The sequence below is a fragment of the Mauremys reevesii genome, linkage group 7, assembly GCF_016161935.1.
Source record: "Mauremys reevesii isolate NIE-2019 linkage group 7, ASM1616193v1, whole genome shotgun sequence".
Taxonomy (NCBI): Eukaryota; Metazoa; Chordata; order Testudines; family Geoemydidae; genus Mauremys; species Mauremys reevesii.
This window is the reverse complement of record NC_052629.1, coordinates 120,619,221-120,645,482: the sequence shown is the minus strand read 5'-3', so window position 1 is coordinate 120,645,482 and position 26,262 is coordinate 120,619,221. Positions and strand designations below refer to the sequence as shown.

Here is a 26,262-nt window from a genome sequence, read left to right as displayed (position 1 = left end):
CCCTGTAGCCCCTCAGAAGACACATATTCAGACATGATCATTTCTGAATTACCCAATAACCGCGTAAGGCAGTTGAACGAGCTTTTCTGGTTTGCTCAGGCAGAGTGACAGAGGACAGTGTGAACTATACGGCATGGAACCATTTGGAAGCCAGGTAACAATCAGTACAATTGTCACTCAGCGTGCAGCTTGCTGGTTGCAAACGGAGTCCTGCAGACACTCACTACCTGGCTGTGTTTACTAGCATGAGGAGATGCTTACCACAGTGAGGATTTCCACTGAAGTCCAGAGGATGCCTTACGATTGCAACCACTATGTCCTCTAATGAGTTCTGCATGGCGGACACCTTACTCTTCACAGTGGGATTCATTTTGCTTTGGTGGCAACCGTGACGCATGCACACTGATTCCCATAGTGAAAAGCGAGCTCAAAAATCTGGCACCTGCACAACAAGAACATGCACCAAAGACAAAGGGTGGTGAAACACTGGAATGGTTCCCTAGGGAGATGGTGAAATACCATCCTTAGAAGTTTTTAAGGCCCAGCTTGACAAAGCCTTGGCTGGGATGATTTAGTTGGGATTGCTCCTGCTTTGAGCAGGGGGTTGGACTAGATGACCTCCTGAGGTCCCTTCCAACCCTGATATTCTATGATTCTAGGACAATCAGCTATGGCAGAGGAGCACCCAGGGCAGCTTAAGACTTGGGAGAACCAGGATGTTCTGGATTTAATTCCCTGTGACTTTTATAGTGGCAACAGCAGCTTACGTTTTAGCTAAGCTTATGTTAAGTCTTTAATTATAACTAGGCTATAAGATTTTTATTGGTAAATGTTGGTAAACACCAGTTTCATCGTATACACACTAACTAAGGAAAAAAATCATTCCATCGATGAAAACTGCCGTTTACAGGTAGGCAACAAAAGAAAAGTGCTGCTTGACACTTTATTAGCATTTACAGATAGTTACTTTGCATATTTTGACATGTGACGTTGACAATTTGTGTTTTAATGGTTACTAAGCTTTAACTTTTGACTCTCATCATCTACCATCACTAAATAATTACTGTCTGATGCCTCTCAATATTTCCCGCAACTGGGGAAATTTAAATTGATACAAATAGAAAAAAAAATGCTTAAAACCCATAATTTTGCACAAGTGTGAACATTTAAATCTGTAAAAGTAAAAAACAGGTTTAAATAGAAACATTGATAGCAGTTGTCAACATTATAAAAATAAAAATTGAATTTTGCCAAGCTTAATTATAACTTCCTTTCTCGGTGCTGATAACTCTGAAAAATTCCCCTTTCTGGATGAAATTCTCCTGGTCTGAGACCAAGCAAGAAATTATTATTTTATTTTAAAAAAAGATTCAGCAAAATCGCTTCACCTGTGATTTATAGAAAGGTGAAAAAATATATTGTCCCCCTTTTAAATCAAATTTAAGAGACTTTTTGCTCAGGGGGTTAGGTGTGTATGGCTGAAACTGACAATATGAAATGACGTTTCTGTTAGCTTGTCCTCACTGTGAATTGCGCCTTTCAATTCATGCAAAGGATGAAAGAGACAGAAGTCCCTCGCTGCTCTACTCCTCAGCTGAGCACTAGAACAGAGAAGGCTGGGGGCAAAGTTATCCTTAAACCACCATTGTGCTCCCCTGGATTCTACATCTTACTGGGGGACTGCACAATCTCTGGCACATATTAGAGCAGCCTCAAGGCTGCCTCAATTTATGTTCTGCTACTTATGGCCTCCTAGCCAAGAATAGTTGGAGCACAGAGTCCGGGGAAGCCCTTTATGCACTGGGATTATTTGTGCCTTATTTATAATCTCTTCTACGCTACTGGAGCAGAACCAAGAATAAATCTCATGAATGTATGAAAGCGCAAGACCCGATTCTGCAGTACCTCATACCTTGTGTAAGCCTGTACATCACTGCAGGGAGGGATAGCTCAGTGGTTTGGGCACTGGCCTGCTAAACCCAGCGTTGTGAGCTCAATCCTTGAGGGGGCCACTTAGGGATCTGGGGCAAAATCAGCACTTGGTCCTGCTAGTGAAGGCAGGGGCTGGACTTGATGACCTTTCGGGGTCCCTTCCAGTTCTAGGAGATCGGTATATCTCCATATTTTTATTTTATTTTTTTTAGGATAGGAATGTTTTGATTTGTTCTTACACCCAGGAGTCAAACTGTGACAATAAGTATGAAGTATATTCTGGATAAAGATGAGGAACTTGTAATAATGATAAATATGTAGCTTTTACGCAGCACTTTTCATCCATAGACCTCAAAGCAACTTGCAAAGGACATTAAGTATCACTGCGTCTCATTTACAGACAGGGAAACTCAGACACAGAGAGACAAACTGATGTATGCAAAGTCACACAGCAGGCCAGAGACAGAGACAAGAACAGAACCCAGGTTTCCTGAGTCCTAGTCCTAGTCCAGCCTCCCAGAAGACACATGGTCTGTGGGGGCCCGGCCTTTCTCATGGAAAAAAAAATTATATAAACTACCATAGGAGAGGGAGGTTGTCAACTCACAATTTTACCACTAATCTCATACCATTTAGTGTTTTCTTAAAGCCCCAGCATCTGGAGTCAGGTGATTACATGACAATCATCTTTCATTAAAAAAATAAGGTTTTAGCCCTCGAATTGTGGAGAAAAGCTTGAAAATGTGATCCTGAAAGGCTCAAACCCAGAAGGCAAATATCCCCCACCCCACCTCCCAAAAAAATCACGGTGTGAAATCCTAGTCCTGGTGAAATCAATGGCAAAACTCCCACTGACTTCAATGGAGCCAAGATTTCACCAACTATTGGTATTATTATTGTTTAAATCTCATGATTTTTACACCAATCTCATGATTTTTCAGGGGCCTGACTCAGGAGTTTTGAACGCTTGTGATTGGTAACACTACTGAAGTTTCCCATATGGCAGCACAAACACAGTTCCTAACCTTTTTATGAACTAAACAGACCCTTTAAAACGCATAATGGCAACTCCAAACACACCATTGTCTGGGCTCTACAAACATCATTGCAAGTGCACTGTGAGAACCAGACTTACATAATGAAGACTCAGCGAAATCCTTTACTAAACGCTCATTCTCGTTTTAATTGCACAGCCCTCTGCCCAAGAGAGCTCTCAGTGGTTAACACATCAGTGTCTCTTGAAAAGCTTGCACTGTACCATAGGTTATCTTTTGACATTTTTAATTACACCATTCGGTTGCTTTCCAGCTCAGCAAGATACAGCGCTGCAGTCCAGTCTCAAAGGATTTTTTTATATCGCCTAAATAAGGGAGCAGATTGCTTTCCAATGTTTGATTCTACCAGGGTTTATACTTTAATTTCTAACTGAGCACAGCACTTACTGAGCTCCAGACAGACAACTGTGGCCTTGCTAGCATACGCAGTCCTTTATTTGTAAGTCTGCACAATACTGACCTCTCCACAGTTATTTCATTGGCTCTCCCTTGTGTACCATCACATTCTAGATTTCATTTTTTATAATGAACTCTGTCCGTTCTATTTGAAATTAAAGCTGTTTCACTATGACGTCTCCATGGTGCTATTTTTGATTTAAAAGGATATTTACAGCCTTTGGTGTGTAGCAGGTAGGCAGTAAATATGTTTCCCTTTTAACATCCTGGACTCAATATTCTGAAGAAAGAAAATTTGACCAACACACAAAATACTCAGAAATATTACAAGCAACGTCACACTAAGAACTATCGTAATTATTTCAAAGTTGAGGCTTACCAGAATTACTGACCTATCTGTGAATGCTGTTACCAGCAGAATGCTTTTTGTGCATGTTGGCTAACACCGGCAAATATTGTCTGAAGGAAACAGGCTAAAGCATTTCATTTTGCTCAGTTCAGTAAAGTTGTTTAAAACAAACTACAGGAGATTGAAACACGAAGCAAAATATAATCTTGTTAACTGCAGACAGTTTACTGAATAAATCTTCGCCACAGATTCAAGTCAATACCCTTATAAATGGAACACACTGAGGTCAGACATTTAAGCAGTCACACAGTAGGTGAAAATAATCACTGAATAAAAATAAGTAGGGTAAGGTACAAGACAACAGAGCTAAACTAAAAGGATGACACTGCATTTGTGTGAATAATTATTCTGGCATTACTCTGTCCAATGCTAATCCTCAATGGTTCATAAAGGTTCAATCAGTCTTTAGTATAGCCCAGGAATCATGGCTACAAAACAAAGAGTAACTGGATTAAAATCTTTACATGGTCACAGGTCATGTCTGTGTCACATATGTCTGCTTAAAGGAATATAAAGAAGAATTTACTAAAAGAAAATGACATTAGAAAATATAACGTCCTGGTTTAAGGCTAGCTCAAACTACAGAGCAGGTGTTCTGGCAGTATAACAAAGGTGCAGTATGATTAATATTTAAACACTGTTTTCAGAATTATGTCAGTAAAATAATAAAACAAATAACCCTAATTGTAATGTCATCGTCTAGAAACTATACTGTATACAGTTTGCTTAAAAGACTTCCTGAAGCTGAATTTACCAATGAGAGATCAGCATGTATTTCTATTTAAAACCTTTCATAATTATTTTTAAAATGAAAAACATGTTAATGAAGCTGAAGCATTTCTCTTTGACTTCCTGCAGCTGTAAATTTCAATTTAACAATTAACCTTTTTCATTCATAAACAGCAAGAACAGCAAGGTTTAAAAAAATTCTCTACCGCGTACCGATAACAGTATATCAGCAAAGTTATCACATCATTACACGTACACATAGCAGAGCTGCCTATCCCCTCTGCCCCCCTCCCCACATGCTTCAGCGTCTCTCTAAAAATACAGAACAAAATAAAAGTTGCTAATAAAAGGTCATTTCTTACCTATTCTCACCAATGATTATGCCAGTCTGGGGGGGAAAAATCCGCTAAACTGTTCTGTTATGTTAGTTTTTACAGTTTACTTTCCTGTGATATGCTGCTACCAAGAACACAGACAGCACTGCAGTGTGAGAAAACATCTTGTTTTCTTTCTCAAAACTGTGTAGCATACACTGGTAGGAGCCTTCTTGAAATGAGCAGCAGGCTTTTGCAAAAGCCTTTTAGAAGAGACACACACAAAACATACTGTTGCTTGAAAGAAAATGTGCTGTGGAAACCATCAGCAGGAAAAGGGTGATTTTTGCCCTGTGTCTGGATGGGCTTTATAGTTTACAGTGCCTGCCTCAGAATTCCAGCTTGGTCGTTTTGCTTTTTCCCTACCAGATCCTCTTCCAGCCATCCAAATGCTTTCAGCAGACCCCCCAACGTTGGCTTGGGTAAAGGACCCTTAGAGGCAGCAAGAGTATATTCCATTTGCTCTCCAAAGCACAAGACATTAACTAGGAAAGGTGCAGCCCATCGAGAATCATTGCCAGCTTGATAGCTCAGCCAGAATCTTTACTGTTGCAGTGCTCTCATCTCCTGCATGCTAATGAAGCAGTGATGTCAGCAAGTCAAATCCATTGCATCTGGACAGTTCAAATTGTCATTGGCCGGTGTCTATAATTTATTTACATGTGAATCAGGCTGTTCTTACCAATCAATAATCCCTGCAGGCTGTTTAGAAAAAGACAAGAAAATCCTTTTATCTGGCTCACGTGTATATGACAAACAGTTGTCTAGGTACCAACGATCAAAACTGAATGGTTTGAAGATACCAATTATCCTTCTAGACCTATGATCTTATTTGTTACTGACCAAATCTCAATTTGAGTCACTGCATCCCGTGTAAGCTGTTTTAGCTCATTATCTAATATTACAGCAGGCTTTTAAAGAGACCAATTTTATAGCTCATAATTTATTTTTCTCCTAACTTCCAATGCCCTCTTAATTTTATTCCCCACTGATTTCCTATGATGCCCCACTGATCTTAGACACAGCAGATTTGCACCAGCAGGGCTAAATATTCTGAGTAATACACATTATTATTAAGGCGGCATTTTGTTTAGTGCATATTTTATGACCTTTACTTATCTGGCCGGGAGAGTCATGAGGTTTTCATCTTTTGTGTATATCCCAGGTACATAATCCGGACTATAAAAATAAGCTCACATAGTCAACAGAGAAAGAGAGCATCCCCATCACATGACAGGATCTTAAAAGACGAGAAAACATACGGAGTAAACAGCGTTGTCAACTCTTGAGCTTTCATCACAACACTGGTGTTTCCTTTAAAGCCCAGCTCCTGGAGTCATGTGATTACATCAGAATCTGAGGTTCAATCTAGGAAAAAGTGTGTTTCTAGCCCTCATATGTGAAGACAAAAGCTTGAAACTGTGGCCCTTATAGGAAAACAATTGAAATAAAAAGACTCCAAAATGTATTACGTTTGGACCAATCTCATGATTTTTCGGGGCCTGACTCAGGATTTTGGGGCACTTGCTATTGGCAATGGCGAGTAAGTTAGCAAACCCTATATTTTGCAAACGGACAGCGATGAGTTTCCAATGCCATAAATGATGGATTTTATTATGTGATATAAATTTGGTTTAATTATGTGGCATTATACTCGATTTACCAAGGGCCAGATCCTCAGCTGGCCTAAATCAACATAACTCCACTGACCTCAGAAGAGATCCTCTGGGCCAGACCTTACTGAAATAAATATTTATGGAATTAGCAATTTAAAAAAGAAAGTATCATCTTATTTAAATTACTGGTTCAAACACATGGCCCTACATAGTAAGTTATATGCTCTAGTAAGGAATCAGGCTCTGATCCTGCAGTTGCATTCACGGAGGCAGAACCCTGAGGCTGCTCCAGACTGGCCCTGGCTCTCCTGAGGGACGTGGATGTATGTATGTGGGGGACGAGAAACACAAAGTTGTCTTTAAGCCACCTTTGTCCCCTCTGCCGAGTCCTGTGCTGAGCTCAGCTCAGCAAGACTCAAGGAACTGAAATGCTTTGTTTATTAATACAGTTCTCCATGCAATTCTACTAAAGAGGAACAATATCAAATGCTTTACTAAGGGTACACTAGGGATTTGGGTAGGTTTTTATCCCCTTCTCAAATTACACAATTCAACAGTGTATGTAGGAGAGAAAACAACCTCCCCCGGACACACACTTCCACTGAATAGCCACATTTTATCTGTTCCTGCTTTCATCACTGTACAGGCAGGCTGGCTGTAAACTCAATCCTGAATGGTTAATGTGGATATAGCACAAGCATTTGGTAGAGCCCTGAACAGTCTGCCCGCCAAGGCCCCCAAATGACATATTTTATCTTTAATGTAGGATACGTTGATTCAAATATGTAGTAAATGAGACAAAACTCCACTGAGCAAAGAGCAAAATGAAGTTTGTTTACAGACTATTTAAAGCAGAAACAAATTATATTTATTTACTGTAACAATTTTCCTTGGAAATATTATTAAAACCACATTACATACAGGTAAAAATGGACTTCATAGAATCATAGAAGATTAGAGTTGGAAGAGACGTCAGGAGGTCATCTAGTCCCACCCCCGCTCAAAGCAGGACCAATCCCCAACTAAATCATCCCAGCCAGGGCTTTGTCAAGCCTGACCTTAAAAACCTCTAAGGAAGGAGATTCCACCTCCCCCCTAGGTAGCCCATTCCAGTGCTACATCCTCCTCCTAGTGAAACAGTTTTTCCTAATACCCAACCTAGACCTTCCCCACTGCAACTTGAGACCATTGCTCCTTGTTCTGTCATCTGCCACCACTGAGAACAGCCGAGCTCCATCCTCTTTGGAACCCCCTTTCAGGTAGTTGAAGGCTGCTATCAAATCCCCCCTCACTCTTCTCTTCTGCTGACTAAATAACCCCAGTTCCCTCAGCCTCTCCTCATAAGTCATGTGCCCCAGCCCCCTAATCATTTTCGTTGCCCTCCGCTGGACTGTCTCCAATTTGTCCACATCCCTTCTGTAGTGGGGGGCCCAAAACTGGACACAATACTCCAGATGTGGCCTCACCAGTGCCGAATAGAGGGGAATAATCACTTCCCTCGATCTGCTGGCAATGCTCCTACTAATGCAGCCCAATATGTCGTTAGCCTTCTTGGCAACAAGGGCACACTGCTGACTCATATCCAGCTTCTCATTCACTGCAATCCCCAAGTCCTTTTCTACTGAACTGCCACTTAGCCAGTCAGTCCCTATTCTGCAGGGGCGGCTCTAGCCATTTCGCCACCCCAAGCACGGCGGCACGCCGCGGGGGGCGCTCTGCTGGTTGCCGGTCCCGCGGCTCCAGTGGACCTCCCGCAGACGTGCCTGTGGAGGGTCCGCTGGTCCCACGGCTCCGGTGGACCTCCCGCAGGCGTGCCTGCGGATGCTTCACCGAAGCCGCGGGACCAGCGGACCCTCTGCAGGCACGTCTGCGGGAGGTTCACCAGAGCCGCCTGCCGCCCTCCCGGCGACCGGCAGAGCGCCCCCTGCAGCATGCCGCCCCAAGCACACGCTTGGCATGCTGGGGCCTGGAGCCGCCCCTACTAGTCTGTATCAGTGCATGGGATTCATCTGTCCTAAGTGCAGGACTCTGCACTTGTCCTTGTTGAACCACATCAGATTTCTTTTGGCCCAATCCTCCAATTTGTCTAGGTCACTCTGTATCCTATCCCTACCCTCCAGCGTATCTATCTCTACCCCCAGCTTAGTGTCATCCGCAAACTTGCTGAGGGTGCAATACATCCCAGCATCCAGATCATTAATGAAGATGTTGAACAAAACTGGTCCCTGAACTGACACCTGGGGCACTCCACTTGATACCGGCTGCCAACTAGACATCGAGCCATTGATCACTACCCATTGAGCCTGACAACTTAACCAGTTTTCTATCCACCTTATAGTCCATTAATCCAATCCATACTTCTTTAACTTGCTGGCAAGAATACTGCGGGAGACCGTTATCAAAAGCTTTGCTAAAGTCAAGGTATACCATGTCCATCGCTTTCCCCATCTCCACAGAACCAGTTATCTCATCATAGAAGGCAATCAGGTTTGTCAGGTATGACTTGCCCTTGGTAAATTCATGTTGACTGTTTCTAATCACCTTCCTCTCCTCCAGGTACTTCAAAATGGATTCCTTGAGGACTTGCTCCATGATTTTTCTGGGAACTGAGGTGAGGCTGTAGTTCCCCAGATTCTCCTTCCTTTTTTAAAAGATGGGCACTACATTAGCCTTTTTCCAATCGTCCGGGGCCTCCCCCGATCGCCATGAGTTTTCAAAGATAATGGCCAATGGCTCTGCAATCACATCCGCCAACTCCTTTAGCACCCTCGGATCTGACCCCATGGACTTGTGCATGTCCAGCTTTTCTAAACAGCCCTTAACTTATTCTTTCATCGCTGAGGGCTGCTCACCTCCTTCCCATACTGTGCTGCCCAGTGCAGCAGTCTGGGAGTTGCCCTTGTCTGTGAAGACTGAGGCAAAAAAAAAAAAGCATTGAGTACCGCAGCTTTTTCCAAATCATCTGTAACTGGGTTGCCTTCCCCATTCAGGAAGGGTCCCAGACCTGCTTGACCTTCTTGTTGCTAACATAGCTGTAGACACCCTACTCGTTACCCTTCACATCCCTTGCTAGATGCAACTTTAATTGTGCTTCGGACTTCCCGATTATACCCCTGAATGCTGGAGCAATATCTTTATACTCCTCCCTAGTCATCTGTCCAAGTTTCCACTTCTTGTAAGCTTCCTTTTTGTGTTTAAGCTCACCGAAGATTTCTCTGTTAAGCCAAGCTGGTTGCCTGCCATATTTGCTATTCTTTCTGCACATCGGGATGGTTTATTCCTGTGCCCTCAATAAGATTTCTTTAAAATACAGCAGCTCTCTTGGACTCCTTTCCCCCACATATTAGCCAGATTCCCAGGGGATCCTGCCCATCAGTTCCCTGAGGGAGTCAAAGTCTGCTTTTCTGAAGTCCAGCATCCGTATTCTGCTGCTCTCCTCTCTTCCTTTTGTCAGGATCCTGAACTCGACCATCTCATGGTCACTGCTGCCCAGGTTGCCACCCACTTCTACTTCCCCTACCAATTCTTCCCTGTTTGTGAGCAGCAAGTCAAGAGGAGCATGGCCCCTCATTGGTTCCTCCAACACTAGCACCGGGAAGTTGTCCCCAACACTCTCCAAAAACTTCCTGGATTGTTTGTGCACTGGTGCATTGCTCTCCCAGCAGATGTCAGGGATTCTTCAGTTCAAGGAGTAAATGCCATTCGTAGGGGAGCTCCTGGTGCGCACCAATTTTCATTAAATAGATGAATCAAAGGCTTGTAGTTTATCTGTATTTATTATTGAGGAGCAAGAGTGGCTCATGGTAATGACCATTACACTCCATACTAAGTGCTGGAGGAGCTTTTAGCTCTTCCCCTAACTGCGGGCATCCAGCCTCACACATGCAACTGATCCCAGAGTTACCATACATCTGGGTTTTCCTGGACACGACCTCTTTTTTCTCCTCCATCCGGGACGATTTTTCTGCTCCAGCCTTTGCAGCTCAGAAAGGGCCATCTCTGTGACTGGATTGGGCCTTCCCCTGCATCTGCTGGATCCCACCTGCCTTGGCCCAGCCTGACAAGTAAGTGGAACTGCCAAGTGCCTCTTGGCCAGTGTGCCTGCCCCACCACGGGGCCTCAGAGCCTGGCTGGGAGGGGTGATGGGGCCAGGCTCCTGCTCCCCACCCTGGGGAGGGGAGAGGCCTGCAGGGAGGCAGTGACAGGCTAGCTCTGCGTCCTGGGCCTGTGCCAGCCACCCCGCCACTGTGACAGGGAGCATGACACGGTCCTCCATCTCGAGTGTGAGGCCGCAGGTACCCCATCCAGCACCCCCTAAATACCCCGCCCTGTACACCCACACCCACCCAGCACACACACACCCACCTGTACACACACACACCCCCAGAACCCCAAATACTCCCTCCAGCCCAAATACTCCCCAGTTGTACTCCCTCACCAGCTCCCCTCCCCCCCGGCAGTGTCTTCTATTTGGTAACTTGAAATATGGTAACCCTAAACCTGCAGCTATTTTCCATGCCCAAATCCACTCCCATTTCCATTGCAAACCAGGTGGTCGAGCGAGCAGATATGATCCACCTGAACTAACAGTCTTTTATTGTGCACAGAATGGTCACACCCCCATTTTTATTTATTTATTTATTTTTTTGCAGGCAGTGTCAGCTGCTCCCGCAAAAGTGGCTGTGCAGAATCAGATGCTGGGGCTGAAAATTTAGCTCCCATAGTCAGCCTGTTCTAGCCCTGCCACTCGTCAAGTCTAACTTCTGTGGCCTATTTGTTTGGCTATTTATGTTGTTAACCAAATACTGCTGGAAATAGTAATTACATGCAGAATTCCAAGATTTTAGGTACTAGTTGACACACAATGGTACAATGAAGGTGCAGGTCGTGACCTCATGTAACAGCCCCATAAAACAAATATTTATAGCCATGCAGCTGACCTAGGGGTTAGCTAAGAAGAAGAAACCTTTGCACCACAGGAGAGCATATATTTCTCCTCACTCCTGGCAGATTTCCTCCTCCAATACTTGAGAGACAAAGTATCCTCAAAGTACAATAATTATTGTACAAAAAGTATAATTATTCTGAGACAAAACAGATGAGATTGTTCACGTTTTGGTTCCAAATTTCTCATGAAAATGTGCTTTTCTCTTCTGGAAAGGTGCTGAACGGGTTTGTAATCATCACTTTCATATTAACTGCTCTACTGCCTGTGAAAACACCACACATGTTCCAGTAACTCCAGAGGGCGCATTGTATTCCCTATGACCGAGGCTGTGCATCATGCAGTTTAAAGGGGTGTTTCATTAAGGAGAAAGGTGCTGGCCAAGCAAACTGAACTTGTTTCATAAAGGTCACTTGAATGACTTTTACAACTACGGAGATGAATCTTGCCAACACTCTGATGCAATTATTGCTCCGAGCTACCATTTTGTTCAGAGAAGAACTTTGGGATGGGATTCGGAAATTTAAAAAAGGACAAATTATTATAATCAAAACTTAGAATCCCACTCCCAAATTACGCAGTGCAAGGGAAATAATTATGCCAAAGAAATGTGACATCCTTTTTTGCTGTTGTTAAGGCAGAAAAACTGGACTTTATAATGGTCACTAATTTGTACAAATTCATCCCTACAGCTAGCATGCGGGAACTGTCATTTTAAAAGCACACAAGCTTTTTTCAACAGCTCGGTTTACTGATTACCTGTCAATCAATGCAGATTCATGTAACATTGTTTATTCTTTAGACTGCAAAAAATAATTCACTACATGGCAAGTGGTAGCAGTGGCAGGTAATCGTCAGTGAGGTCACCAGGCTCCTAAACCAGACGGGTGTCAGATCAAGTTGCCTTTCTGAATTATTTATTGAACATCCTCTAAAGAGGCTGACCAAGCTTGTCAAGGCAGCCAGCTACAGAAAGAATGTGGTAACTTGCGGATGACTCACGGGCTAGGAGCTGCCTCTGAGGCTTCCTTAAATGGCGCTCAGTGAATATGCAGCACCAAGTAGCAAATCCTGCTTTGGAACTTGATTGCTGGCCCTTTCTCTTTAGCTAGAGTAAAACTGAGGCTGGTCAACGATCACATGCAGCTTGGAGAATCAGAGGAAGGCACATCAATGAGAGAATGCAAAAGGAAACACTGTTAGATAAAAGCGGCAGTGACCTACTTACAGTGCATTTCAGAAGGGACATTACCACCTTTGGATAGGAAAAAAACATCTAGCGTCCAATGCACGTATCTTCAGAAGAGATACAGGCTGAGATACAGGCTGAGGCGCCAGGTTGTAAAAAGCCTTGCCCTAAACACACAGCGCTAAGCAACGCTCCTGATTTAAACCTACAAAACAATACATCTATTCAACAGCATGTCTTGGCTGGAATTCTTCTTGCAGTTGTGGTGGTGATTGTTGGTGGCGATGGTGGATTATTTTGTTGCTGTTGTGGTTTGTGTCACAGTACTCCATCACAGATCCTTTGTTTGCTCACAATAAGCCTCTCAAACTTCAGATACACACAGCAAAAGCTCACTTTCTCCACATTATTTTACCCACAAAAATGCAGAATTGGTTGTTTTACAGTCATTTTTTCAGTCCCCCCCCACCCTCACCCTTTGTGATTTGCACAGAAAATCTGATACATCTGATCATAAGAATGTCACAGTAAGGGACTTACATTGCAGAAGCACATGGTGCAGTGATAACGCACTAGATTGAGAATCCAGAGCTATGGGTTCTAGTCCTGGCTCTGCCACTGAACTGTTGGGTGGCCTTGGGCAAGTCACTTCTCCTCTCAGTGCCTTTGTGTTCCTTCCCATTGTCTGTCTACGTTGTATGTTCTTCAGGACAGGCACGATCGCTCCCTGTGTGTTTGTACAGTTTGCAAGAGGGGGCCCTGATCTCAGTTGAGGCTACTGTAATACAGCGCCAGCCAGCCTTATTAATCAGAGCCGCAAGTCATTCTGAAACATGGCTAGTAAATAAATAATTTCTTGTTCTGCATATTTCTTGCCTGCACCACACCCACCGTGTTCCTTCCTAAAGGATCTTCAGCACTGCAGGGGATGTGTTATTTCCTCATGAATGTGGACTAAAGAATGCAGTAAGTTGGTTAGTTAGTGGTTTTCACAATGAGTCACTTTCTTTTCAATTCCTCTTTTCGTGACCATTTGCAGGTACAGTGTGTCAACTGGTAGGGTCAGAAGGGCACAACCATACACAGGAGACAGCTACGGTGGGTAGGATCAGAGGTTGGAGAGGCACAGGCTGTTTTTAGCAAAAGCCAAAGGAGAAACAATGCAGTGAAGCAACTTCCAGGTGCCATCAACATCCTCAGACACTAGTCAGCAGTGTGCTGGTCTGAAAGGTAACCTCAGCTCCTGGATATGACCACACAGGGAAATGAAGACACAAATACGCCTTTGGATTCTCGGAATAAAAATCCCCAGCTGAACGAGAGAAAAAGTGAGCAGCTGGTAGACAGAGAAGGACTGATGGCCTCAGAGGAGAAATCATCCCATTTAGAACTAACATGGGTTGGAATGATGAAAGCTAGGTTTGAGGGAAAACAAGCTAACAACAGAAAAATGAAGACTTGTGGCCTTTCAAATCAAGTTGGATGAAATCTGGCAACTCCTTTTTGTTAATAGTGGCCACTAGAAGCCCTGGAGATCAGATTCTTCCCTCTCCAGGATGCAGGGCCGGCTCCAGGCACCAGCGCAGGAAACAGGTGCTTCGGGCGGCCAATGGGCACGCCTGGGTCTTCAGCGGCAATTCGGCGGTGGGTCCCTCGGCCCCTCTCGGAGGGAAAGACCGGCTGCCGAATTGCCGCCGAAGAATGAAGTGGCACATTAGGGCTGCTGCCAGTCGCGGCTTTTTTTTTTTTCCCCCTTTGCTGCTTGGGGCAGCAAAAACGCTGGAACCAGCCCTGCCAGGATGCCTGAACTAAGGGATTTGCCTCCCAGTTTTAAAAAAAAGAGAATGTTGCTGAGTAGGCAAAGAGGCTGCACCATCCTGATTTCTTCAGTGCTGCTGGTGGTTGCAAAAAGCTGTTACAAGCTGCAAGAAGAAGCAGTGAGAGCTAACAGGAGGATTCTTTGACCTGATTTCCTCCTGATTATACCCCTGTCTTTGTAAGGAGAAGTCAACAGTGTAGGGGACATGAAAAATTGTTTGGAAGACATGGGCTATGAATACACTCGTCCTTTTTCAGACAGACTAGGGTTTGTTTTTTTTCTGGGGGGAGGAGGGGTGTTGTCACAGATATCCCCAATTTCAATGCCAGAGGGAGTTTTGGCTTTTTTGATCAATGCATTAAAGAAATTGCAAAAGTAAGTGGGAGGAGGGGAGAGAACAAACTTCAGATGGTGACAGTGTATCCTGAAAACTTGGATTTTTTATATTTTTGCTTCAGTTTGCCTAGGACTCAGGCTTTTATCTGTATGTTGGTTAATGCCTGGCTTTACACGTTACTCCTGCTGTTACAATTGCTACCTTTGATCTGAAAAGTAGACACATGCATAGAAGAGAAGTTGATGGCTGATTTTCTAGATCTTAATGTGTAACACTGGTTGCAATTTTTAAATATTATGTAGTTTGGCAGCAGGCCGTATGAGGGGGGCAGTGGCCAGTGTACTCCATGTCTTCTGCACCCAGTTACTTTCATAGCTGTAATTCTATTTGTAGAAATAATTATTTACATATATTAATAAATTATCCAGTATTGTTTGCTCGGTCCTGCAAAGCCCTAAGCACCCTCAACACCTATTGGGTATGGGTGAAATACACCCTTGTGCTGTACTGGGAAGAATTTCTCCCTATATTAGTAACAGATTAGTCATACTGTAGATCAGGGGTTCCCAAACTTCTTTGCATCACAACCCTCTTATGGCATTAAAAACCTGAGTCCCAACCCCTCAGGCTTTGGCCTCGGGGGTAGGGCTCGGGCTTCGGCCCTGGGCCCCAGCAAATATAAGCCAGCCCTGGTGACCCCGTTTAAATAGGGTTGCGACCTACTTTGGGGTCCCGACCCACAGTTTGAGAACCGCTGCTGTAGATCTCTCAGTATGTGGCTAGAGAACCGTGATCTGTACTGAGTACAGTAGGTTTTCTTGGCCCGTTGGCTCCTGCTCCTGGTTATTCTTTCCCCAGAGCACAGAGGACTATGTCCCATAAGGGTGCCATATGATGCTAGGAGCACAATGAAAACCGAGCCTGTTTTGGATTTCTGTTTTGTGGGAGGAAGCAGGTTATTAGGACACAAAGCAATATCTGATCCTCTTCTTTTGTACTGCACTGTGTGATCCTTGTCGTAAGGCCGTTGGATATGGTATCGGGTATCAGATTTGCCGCACCTACTGAAGTTGGTTAAAAACAATTTTATATTTACACAGAGATACACACATCTCCCCCTCCCCCCGCACATCTCCATGCTGAATTAGGAGTCAATCTGCAGCTACTGACATGAATTGACTCCAGGCTGAACGTGTATTTTCTTTTTCTTTTCGTTCTGGAGAAATCATCCATTCCTAGTAAAGTTATCAACTGTCACTTTAAAGCTACAAATCCTAGAGTAAAAACAAACACAGCGTCCTCCTGTGACCAGCTGTCCAGGGCTCTAGTCCCTTGGGTTTACAAAGAGAGATCACTTTGCTGATCAGGGGTTGCTAGAAAAGCAAAGGAAAAGCTGCTGCAGTGGTGGGCACCGAGGGAGAAGGGCCTGAGTTCTTGTTCCTCTCAGTTTGCTGTAAACTGGAAAGGGCTGTTACCCAATTTTCTGAATGTCTTTGCTCTTGTTCTCGTATCTTCTTTTTGTGACTAAAGCTAGCCCTGAGGAAAGGGCCTTGAACTGGGCTGTAGTTAGGGCTTTACTTTGCCTCATGTGGCTGATGTAAGCTAGTGGGTAGATACAGCTACCAATATTACGCCCGGAGGAATTCTGCGCCACTGCGCAATGCAGAATTTTGTAGAAATTAATGTTGGGTGTGCAGAATTTCCTCCCCCCCCCCACCAAAAATGGGCTGCAGAGATGTTGGCTGCCACTAGGGACCACAGGACCCAGCAGAGCCCAGCTCACAAATAGAAGGCAAGGCCAGAGGGAGGGAATTGGAGGGTTCCCGGCAGTGGCAGTTCCCAGCACACCCTGAAGGAAGAAGGCAGCAGGATGCAGGATACTCTGTGTAAGCTTAGGACCTAGCATCGGGCTTTTTCTCCCTCTGGATCCCTGGGTAAGTGCTGTGAGTGTGTGGGCTGGGAGGACTGCGGCTGGCCTCTGGGGGAGGGGGAAGTGTCTGGGCCGGGTGGGGGCACAGTTGGGTTCTGTGGGGAGGGAGTAGGGGGTGAATGTCTGGCCCCCTGGCTAGGCTCTGGGTGGAGCAGAGAAGCAGGAACTGGGTTGTCCTAGGGATTTCTTTAACTCTCTACTCCGGGGGGAAATTTTGTGTGTGTCTGTATTGTTACAGACATACTTGCTGACAGGTATTTTGAAATAAATTACCCAATTAAATGAAACTGGTGTCATTATATAGTGTTATTTTGACAAATAAAATGTGCAGAATTTTAAAATACTGTGCGCAGAATTTTTGGCGCAGAATTCCCCAGGAGGACAATATAAGTAACCTCTACTCCCAAAAATGGATAGTGTGTTATTTAACCCAACTTTTTTGGGGAGAAGTGGGGGAGGAAAACAAGCCACAACACAAAAGTTAGGCCCTCATCTTGAAAGCGAGTCTTCATGGCCACCACAGGTACAACTGAACGAAGCAGCTTACAGTATGGGGGCCTTAAAGTAGCCAAATTACAGCCCAAAGTGCAGAGAGAGAGAGGAATTGCACAGGAGATGCTTGCATTTACTTGCAGTAGGTCTGAGTACCCTGGCTCAAGTCAGAGCTATCAATTTCTCTTTCATTCGCATCACAATTCTTCACTGTGTACAAGAAAAAGAAAACAGCACCTGAGGTGTATAATAAGGTTACTCCATTGTTAACCCGTCATGCTGTACCAAGCTACTGCAGCGGGCTTGAGATACTGGCAGATCTTACATGTCACGGACACTGCTGAGACACAATGGAGGAAGATACAGACTGAATTTCAATCAATCACTGGATCTTCTGTTTTTATAATCACCTTAATGCTAGACACTTGGAGCGCTTAACAGTAATAAGCCTTCTTCAGAGCCTCCAGCCTTAACTATGCATTATTAGATTTTTTGGTTTTGTATTTTGGTCAGATTTTAAACAATGGCTGTGTTTATTTTTTTTTCCCCTCTGTCCTTCTTTCAGCTTGACAGTATTCTCATTTTAGGAGGAAAAGATGGTCTCTCTAACAATATCTCCAAAGGTCTAGTCAAAGCGTGTATCTGAATGTAAGCTAAATAAACTGATAATTGTATTTTTTTTTTAAACTAAATATTTTTCTTGGGGCCTTTCCATAACCAATAAAGCTTTCTCCAAAAACATGCAACGAAGGAAATTCATAAATCTTCTGCTTCTCTTGTGGGATGTTTTCCAAAGATCTAAACCTTTGATCAGTTACCCAAATTAATTTTCTATTTACAATAAAACTTGCTCGCCTGTTTTGACATAGACCCCGGCAGCATTCGTTCTTTCATTCTAGCTGTTTTTACTAGCTGATGTTGTCTGGGTTAATGTCATGTTAGACATTTTTGGTTTGAAACATACCCACTGGGGTGCTTGGCGAGTCCATCTTCCGCCATCCATCTTCTGTCCCCTTTACTGCGGCCCCGTCCTTCTAGTGGGCGAGGCCCGGAGATGACGCCTTCTGGAGTCCATCAACATACCTCCTTCATCAGCAGACAGGAGGGCTCTTGAGTGGCTTTGCCACAGGATGGTGGCAGTTCACTGGCCCAAGAGCAGAAGACCCTTCTGAAGATTCCAATTAGCTTTCCTGAAGAGCAGTGCCCAGCCCCACTAACTTAGATTGGCCAAAGTCAGCATTATTCTAGAACGGTGTGCTGCAGCACGGCAAGACGACGCACCTAATTTTCAGTGGCATGTATTTGTCCCTCCTCCTCCTGCAGAGACATTCTCACAACTCTCTTTCTTTTCGCATTCTCCAGTCTGCTCCTCTGTGTGTAAGAACGGGTTCTTAATGTCATGTTGTGTGCACTGACTTACCCAACCTGTGTGAGAAAAGGTTTTTCATGTACATTTTGCCTGGACGTGCATGAGCCTCCGCTACTAGAAATCATATTTTTTGGTCCATTAAGTCCGCACAACAGAAATGAGAGCAATGCCATGAGACTCTCCCTAAGAAAAGCAGGAATCTCAGCAAAGGCCAAACCATACCATGGCTAAGAAAAGCAACATGGTGATCATCTGGAGAAATGGGAAAAGAACAAAACCGTCTCCCATAAGCATATAGCGATGCAAACCAGGGAGTTTTCCTCATGTGTTTGCCACATGCCCCCACATGAAACAAAAAACTGTCACAGTTGACAGTACCATGGTTGCAGAGAGATCCCTCATTTACAGTGTTTGATACTGGTACAATAGCTTCCAGATCACTGCCTCCATCTGTCTCCTCAGCAAGGTGTGAATATTTCAGTAATGATGCACATTCATTTGCACGTGCGCGCCTGAGCGTCTCCATGCTGACAGATGAATCTCTGGCCATTCTGGATGATGGAACGATTGTGCAATTTCCGGAAGTTCTTTTTAGAGTTAATCTGCTGGAGCTGGGTTACACCTCTTACACATTGCTAGGGAGCCAGGGAGGATGACGGTCCTGATCCAAAGCCCCTTGAAGTCAACAGAAAGTCCCATTGGCGTCAGTTGGCATTGGATTGGGTCCAATATCCTCCATGGAGGTTGCAGAACCAACCCGATACTCTTGGCTGGCAAATATCTCTTGTGACCAGAACACAGCAGAGCTGCCTGCATGCACAGACAGGTGAACACCCTAACGCTCAGTGATTGCATCGGCAGAGGCTGCTGGGTAATAGCTAATCCATCTAGGAGGAGGAGATTTCCTGCACGACAGTCTTGAGTTGCACAACTTCTGCGACATGAGTGTGACAGACTGACAATACTCTGTCATATTCTGAGCTGCCCTTATAGAATTAAAATAAAACTTCACTGAAGTAAGTCAAACCTTATTGAACTAAGGTTAATACTTTGGGAGGGAGAGGTGTACACCGTGTTCAAAATGTAATTGTGCAATTTTGTACTAGTCTCTAGTAGGGAGAGGAGATGCTAATCTCTTTCCTCTGTATCAGCCTTTGATGCCCCCCCACACACCCAGAGAGAGATGCATATACTAGTTCCAACTAGATTCTCCAGCAGACAAAGAAAATACTTTTGGATAAAAGCCTGGGTTGTAAATGGACTCGCGGCCTTCTTCCTGATCCAGCACACAGACAGGACCCACGGCCATGGAGGACTCCAGTCCTTAAGGGAGCATTGGAAAGACTTGGCCTACCCATAAGACCATGAGCTGAAGCGCCGATGATCTTGTAACCACAAAGAAACCCTGAAAATGGGGTGATGCCTGGTAAGCTTATTAGCAAACATGTAGGTTCTCTTATTGGTTTTAGTTTGTTTTCTCTGTAATGAATAAGAATAAAGTAGGCTTACTTCGATCGAACTGTGTGGTAGCAAGCAGGCCTGGGTAGGCAGATCGCCTGTGCTGGGAAATGCACAGTGAAGACAGGGAACTGGAAAGCCTGGGAATACTGAGGTTAGAAGGGAGAGAGAGAGAGGCGGGTGTCCACCCAGAAAGGCAATGGCTGGGGAGCTGGAAGCTGCGAACGGGTGCCCTTGCTGAAACACGGAGGGGGATATGTAGGTGCAGTTGCCCTGAACTGTGACAATGAGCATCTGTATCGGTGATTCAGTGGCCTAAAAATGCAGCTTTTGCCCCCTTTTGGAGGTAGACTGGGGCTGATGTTGATGCCAGAGACAGAATGTGCAGCTTTGCCCCCGAGGTAGACTGGGGCTGATGTTGATGCCAGAGACAGAATGTGGAAGTCGCTATTTAAAGCATCATGGTCCCATTTCCACACTGAAACCACCATGAGCCACGTACCAGCCTCCTTCCTGAGATCTGCTGCACCGTGATAAACCCTGGCCCTTCTCTTCTCCAGGCAGCTTTCACCACAGAGCCCTAGTTTTGCCCCCTCTGTAATTTAGACTTGAAAATTTCATTGTGACTGAAAGTTGCCAAATTCACTCAGATTGCTCAGAAGGCAAAGCTTGATGAAGACTTTTTATGACACTGATTCTCAGTTATTAAAATCTGACACTGACTGGAAGGTGCTGAGATGTGACAATGAGGTCCTGGTTACAGGACCAGCTGCACCTTTGACTGTTCTCTGTTATCACTGAATGCACCCCTCTCGGGGTGAGCCCACTTGCCTTCACCTGTCCTGGGATGGAATCCCACAATTCTCCCACTAGGTCTTGAGCTCCTGCCCCCGTGTGCCGCCCGGAATGTCTCAGCAGGCCTCGCAGAGCTCGGGAGCTTTCTTAAAGCCAAGTATTGTTTAATCTTAACAGTAGATTCCTCGAGTCATTGATCCCAGGGCCAGAAGGGACAGTGTGATCATCTAGTCTGTCCTCCTGTATAACACAGGCCAGAGAAATTCCTCAAAATAATTCCTAGAGCAGGTTTTTTAGAAAAACACACAATCTTAATTTGAAAATGGCCAGTGAAGAGAGACTCCACCACCACCACCCTTGGTAAGTTGTTCCAAACACAGCACTGGACTTTTAAAACAATAAAATAGTCCATAAGCATATCTGTCTTCCCTGAGGCTTTCCACCCCCTGGCAATTAGCAAACCCCAAATGCTTTAGACTCTCTCTGCAGGACCCATTGGTGTCTCTCTGTGTCAACCTGTTCTACCATGAACAGCTCACTGACCACTCCCTCCCTCCCTCCCCACATTGTCCCTTTCTAACTGTTCAGTTTCCTTGAGCTGTTAGTTTCCAGCCTTGGCACAGGGAGGGTGGGATGTAACTTACCTGGTGTTTGTAAATAGTATCTTCCCAGTTTAATAGCACAGGCATTTTTTTCTTAGCCCTCCTAACATGATTAGCAGGAAGTCACTTATCTAGGGCCAATGTATTGCCTTCCTGTTAGTTTCCCAACAGCCCAGCTATTAAACTAAATCATAGCATGCATACAGCAAACATTCCATCCCAATATAGCTATAACGACTCTTCAAGGAGCAGATTCAGAAATCATTACAGATCAGCACCAAGCACTTTGCATGCAGGATAAGAACCTATATAGAAAGGAACAGAAATAGAATCTGAACTTTTCGTCTAATATTTCTTTGTCTCCTACTAGCTTCAAGCCACTTATATTATTTGTGCTATTACCCATCAACTTTTCATAGGGTTAAATCTCCTTGAAAGCTTTTTCACCAGCTTTCTTTGATGAGAATAAGTCGTCATGATGCAAAGTCTGATCTGATCTTTGTTTAGGGATTTTATCCGACTTTCACTGATGTTACTTGGAATGTCTCACATTTAAAAGACTTTTATTTTTGGTTTATCTTTGCAAAATAAAAATAAGAAAAAATGTTGTTTCGGAATCTAGTTACTATTACTAGATGGAAACAGTGTATTTGCCTATCACAGCAAATACATAACCAGGCACTTAAAAGCAATGAATAGCTCAGAACATCTCAATTCTTATCCTACCCACATAAGAAAAATGTATGTGGCTTGTTTAATGCCAATTACAAAGAAAAGATACTTTGGGGGGGGGGTGTTACTATAGGTCTTTGGGAGAGAGTACAGTAATAAACATATAATGTATGATATTATTAATGTATTTTCCCTTTGGAGGAAAAATGAAAAGCTTGTTAAGGATTCACACTATGCTTTTTATACCCCTTTGGGTGTGTGTACACATGCATAGGGCTTATGAAAATGAAGGACTGAGAATACTGCTTAAATCCAAGCATCCAGCGCTACACTTCAGCTAAGATTTTAGAAAAATGAGTGCATACTGTACTGTTAAGTTCCTGAGCCCTTATTTAGGCTCCTAAATAGGTAACCTAATTTTCAAAAGTGTCGGGCATTTCCATGGGAGACGCTGAGTCCACAACACATTTAAGAACCAGGACACTTATTCAGGGGTTTAAAGAAGGACTTAGATGCCTAACTTTAGGCACCCAGGTTTTGAAAGGCTTTTCCTGCATTCCTATCCCATTTACTGATGTACCTCACCGCTAACCTACATCTGCTGTATCCTGTGGAGGAGCTCGTCAAACTACAGCATGTGCAAAGCGTGTCAATGGATTTGGTGGCGTTGTGATGCAGACAACTGTTCAACTTCGCCCAGCATTCTGGGCATGCTTGTGAATAAGACTGAATGAACTCAGGTGTCTATCAGGTAGAGGCCAGTATGGTGTATTAATCACATTTGATGCCTGCTATTCCTTCCTTCCCCCATTGTTTTAATTAGAAATAATATTGTTATTGTAGCTTGAGTTTTTTTTCATTCTTAGGAATAAACTGCTTTATAGAATTATATATTGAGATTTCAATGTGCTTTCTGTGTTTGTATTAGATTTTGCTAGCTTATAACAAACCATGAAATTCACCACTCCTGCCACAAGCAACCCATGAAATATGCCACCCAGACTGTGATTTATATGGCACCTGACTCATGGAAATTAAAAGGCTTTAATATTCCCTCTAAGACCTTATATAACTGAAATTGTACACAGCTGAATTTGTAAAAAATATGGGGGCTCAAACTATTTCATTGATTTATCTGCCTCAGAGGTATGGATATTAAACTCAGGATAAAAATAATTTGCTCAATATTAACTAATTTGAGTGTATAATTTGAACAGCCTTCTTGATAATACGCTTTCTAGTCTGCAAGCTATTTCATTTGCTTCTTTTCCAACCATTTGGATATTATGTAGAGGAATATATTTAACAATACAACTTCTTCAGGGGTAATTTACTGCTAATTAGGCAAAACACATTCTGGCTGAAATACAGTAATTGAGAATTGTCTCTGCCTTGTAATATTAAATAGGGAAAGGACAGTTTCCCAAAACCACACCAGGAACGTCCACCAAATACAATACACAAATAGCCAGCTGCATCAAAATCATTACAAAAGCCCCACGGGCCACTATGAAGAGGTCGCCATGTCAGCTGTCAAATCTGTATGGTTTAAATACAGATCAATCCCAAATTCACATGAAAGGGGACTAAGGTGAAGCCAATCAAACTGCTGAGTTTGAAAGCTGAATCCCTTTGGAATTATAACACATCCCTTTTCAAACCCTGCGAAACCAGTTTCTGCATTACAAAACGCGACAAAACTTTCATCATGTCGTGATCTACGGGGAAAGTAATCAGCACAGTAAGGGACGATTATGATTCGGGGTAGGACTACATTGGGTCTGAGTACACCAAAATTTGGACACTGATTTCAACACACTCCTCCTTGCACTTGCTCCTTCTCTGGAGAGTTAGCCATGTGGTCACTAGCTCATCCAGTCGGACCTCCTGTCTATCACAGGCCACCAACATCCACACACTAAACCCAGCAACTAGGGTGGCCAGGTGCTCAGTTTTCGACGGGCAATTCTGGTCAAAAAGGGGACCTGACAGTGTCCAATCAGATCTACTGACCGGACACCCAAAGTCCGATTACTGCAAGCCTGGGAGGCGCCACTCCAGCCCCTACTCAGCCTTCTACCTTTGTCAGACAGCTGCAGCTTCCAGCCCCAGCTCCACAGGCAAGTCCCTCCTGGCCCCGGGCAGCTGGGGGTGGGAGGGGAAAAGCAGCAAACAACAGGGGCGAGGGGGAAGAAGAGTGGATGGGGGCGGGCCTCGGGGAAGAGGTGGGGCAGGGGTGAGACTTTGGGGGAACAGGCAGGGCAGTGGAGGGCCGGGGAGAAAGGCAGGGTACGGGAGGTTCCAGCGCTCTTGCTGGAGTGCCTGGTTTTTAAATATTACCAAGTTGACAATCCTACCAACAACCAAAATGAGACCAATGTTTTACAGCCCCCACTGCCTGCTCTTTCACTCCCCTCACTTCCCCAGCTGATACAGGAGATGTAGCCCTCTGAAGACTTCTATTGAAGCCAATCGATCAGGGTCTTGGTGTATTTCATCCAGCTTCTGCCCTGTGGCAGAGAATGGCTAAGCAGCACCAATCAGCTACGTGCGGTGTTGCCTGCTGCTCATTGACCCACTTCCAACCCCGGGGCCCAGATCTCAAAGATCCCGCTTTGCAATTATCCCTCTCCCCGAGACCATGAGGGCATATTGACCATTGTGAAGTGAGCCAACAGTAAGCACAAGAGCTGTTTGTGAAATCAAACTGCCCAGCATAAAAGCGCGACTTGTATTTAACACAAAGGGCAAAGTCATTATTTAATACTATTGCTGCAATGAGCCATTATTCGTTAAGCATGCTGAAAAACCACAGGCCATTTCTTCATATTTTTTCCCACCCCACTGTGCTGCATGCAGCATTATCTTCAAAGGGTGAAACAAACATGTTTGCTAAACATTAGCAGACTAAATTCATCAGCCTTCTAAAAGTAATTACTGCTGCCAGAGATTCTGTTGATCTCGCTGTTTTGTGGCTCCGAAAGTATTTTGCCGACTGCTCTAGCATGGATTGTTCTTCACAGGGAGATCTCTGTGACAATGAACAAAACATTTTTCTAAAAAGCAATAAAAAACAGGTGGAGATCAGAAGGAATATTTTTCTTTGCAAGGATTTAGCTTTGTAACCAAATCAATAACACAACCCATTTTGGTTGAAACGAAAATCACAATTGCAGTCGGTACTGCAGATTAGCTTTACAATGGCACTACATGCGGCCATGTTATAGTTAAGGTATTCACACGATGCCCCCTTATTTTAAGGGCTTATAGTTAAACTATAAAAATTCCTTCTATGCAGAAACTATTATCTCTTTATTTATATTGCAATAGCAGACAAGAGACCCAAATTAGGGATTATGGCCCCACTGTCCTAGGCACTACAAGCACACCACAAAAAGACAGTCCCTATCTCAAAGAGGAAAGACAACAGGTGGCTAAAACAGACAGACAAGGGGAGCTCAAGGTATCAGCAAGACCGTTATAATTAGCGTAGTGAACAGCAGTCACAGCTACCTAGCCATGGCTGAGTATCTGCAATGCTTGGCAAACAAGCCTTCCGACAAGCAGGATGTCTATCACTAAATTTCTAACTAATCTATTTTGCTGGTTTTACAGTTGTTCTAGAGTGACACATGCAGAGGTTGAAGATTACAGATGCCTTCATGCAGTTACAGAACTCAAAGAATTTATCTGAGGAAGTATCACCTGGTACTTAGAGCAGAGGATTAGAATGAAGTGGGCCTGGGTTCTGTTCTCAGTTGTGGGACTAACACTTGGTTTGATCTTGGAGTAGCCACTTCACCCCTCTGAGCTTCAGTTTTCCCATTTGCAAAATGGGGATAATCCTATTTACCCATCTTCATAATGTGCTTCGAGCATCTCAGATGAAAGGCTCTATAGAAAAACGCAAAGTCTTATTAAATTGCTCATCACAGAGATTGTCGGTCACTCATTTCTGAAGTGGCTGGGTGTACGGTGCGTGGCTGGCACTCAGGCCACAGCCAATTCCCATGTAATACTCTGACATTTGCTCCTGCCTTGCCCCCGCTCACAACTTCAGAAAGTTAGTGATGAGGATAACATAAGAAGTTAAGAACATAAGAACGGCCATACTGGGTCAGACCAATGGTCCATCTAGCCCAG

The 26,262-nt window shown here is 44.1% G+C and overlaps 1 protein-coding gene across 10 annotated transcripts in view; it reads right to left on the bottom strand.

Annotated features, from left to right (window-relative positions):
• PRICKLE2 (prickle planar cell polarity protein 2) overlaps positions 1–26,262 on the bottom strand; it is a 201,120-nt gene that overhangs the window by 70,083 nt on the left and 104,775 nt on the right. The window contains exons 1-2 of one of the 10 annotated variants that reach the window (XM_039482377.1): positions 4,884–5,439; positions 3,776–3,903 (exon numbers count right to left, since the gene is read on the bottom strand). The exons of 5 other annotated variants lie outside the window; for them this stretch is intronic. The gene's annotated coding sequence lies outside the window, so the exon portion shown is untranslated. Of the gene's footprint in view, positions 1–261; positions 282–3,775; positions 3,904–4,883; positions 5,440–17,460; positions 17,561–25,824; positions 25,842–26,262 lie in introns of those variants that run through there. 4 more of the 10 variants (XM_039482375.1, XM_039482381.1, XM_039482378.1 and 1 more) reach the window with 4 other exon arrangements.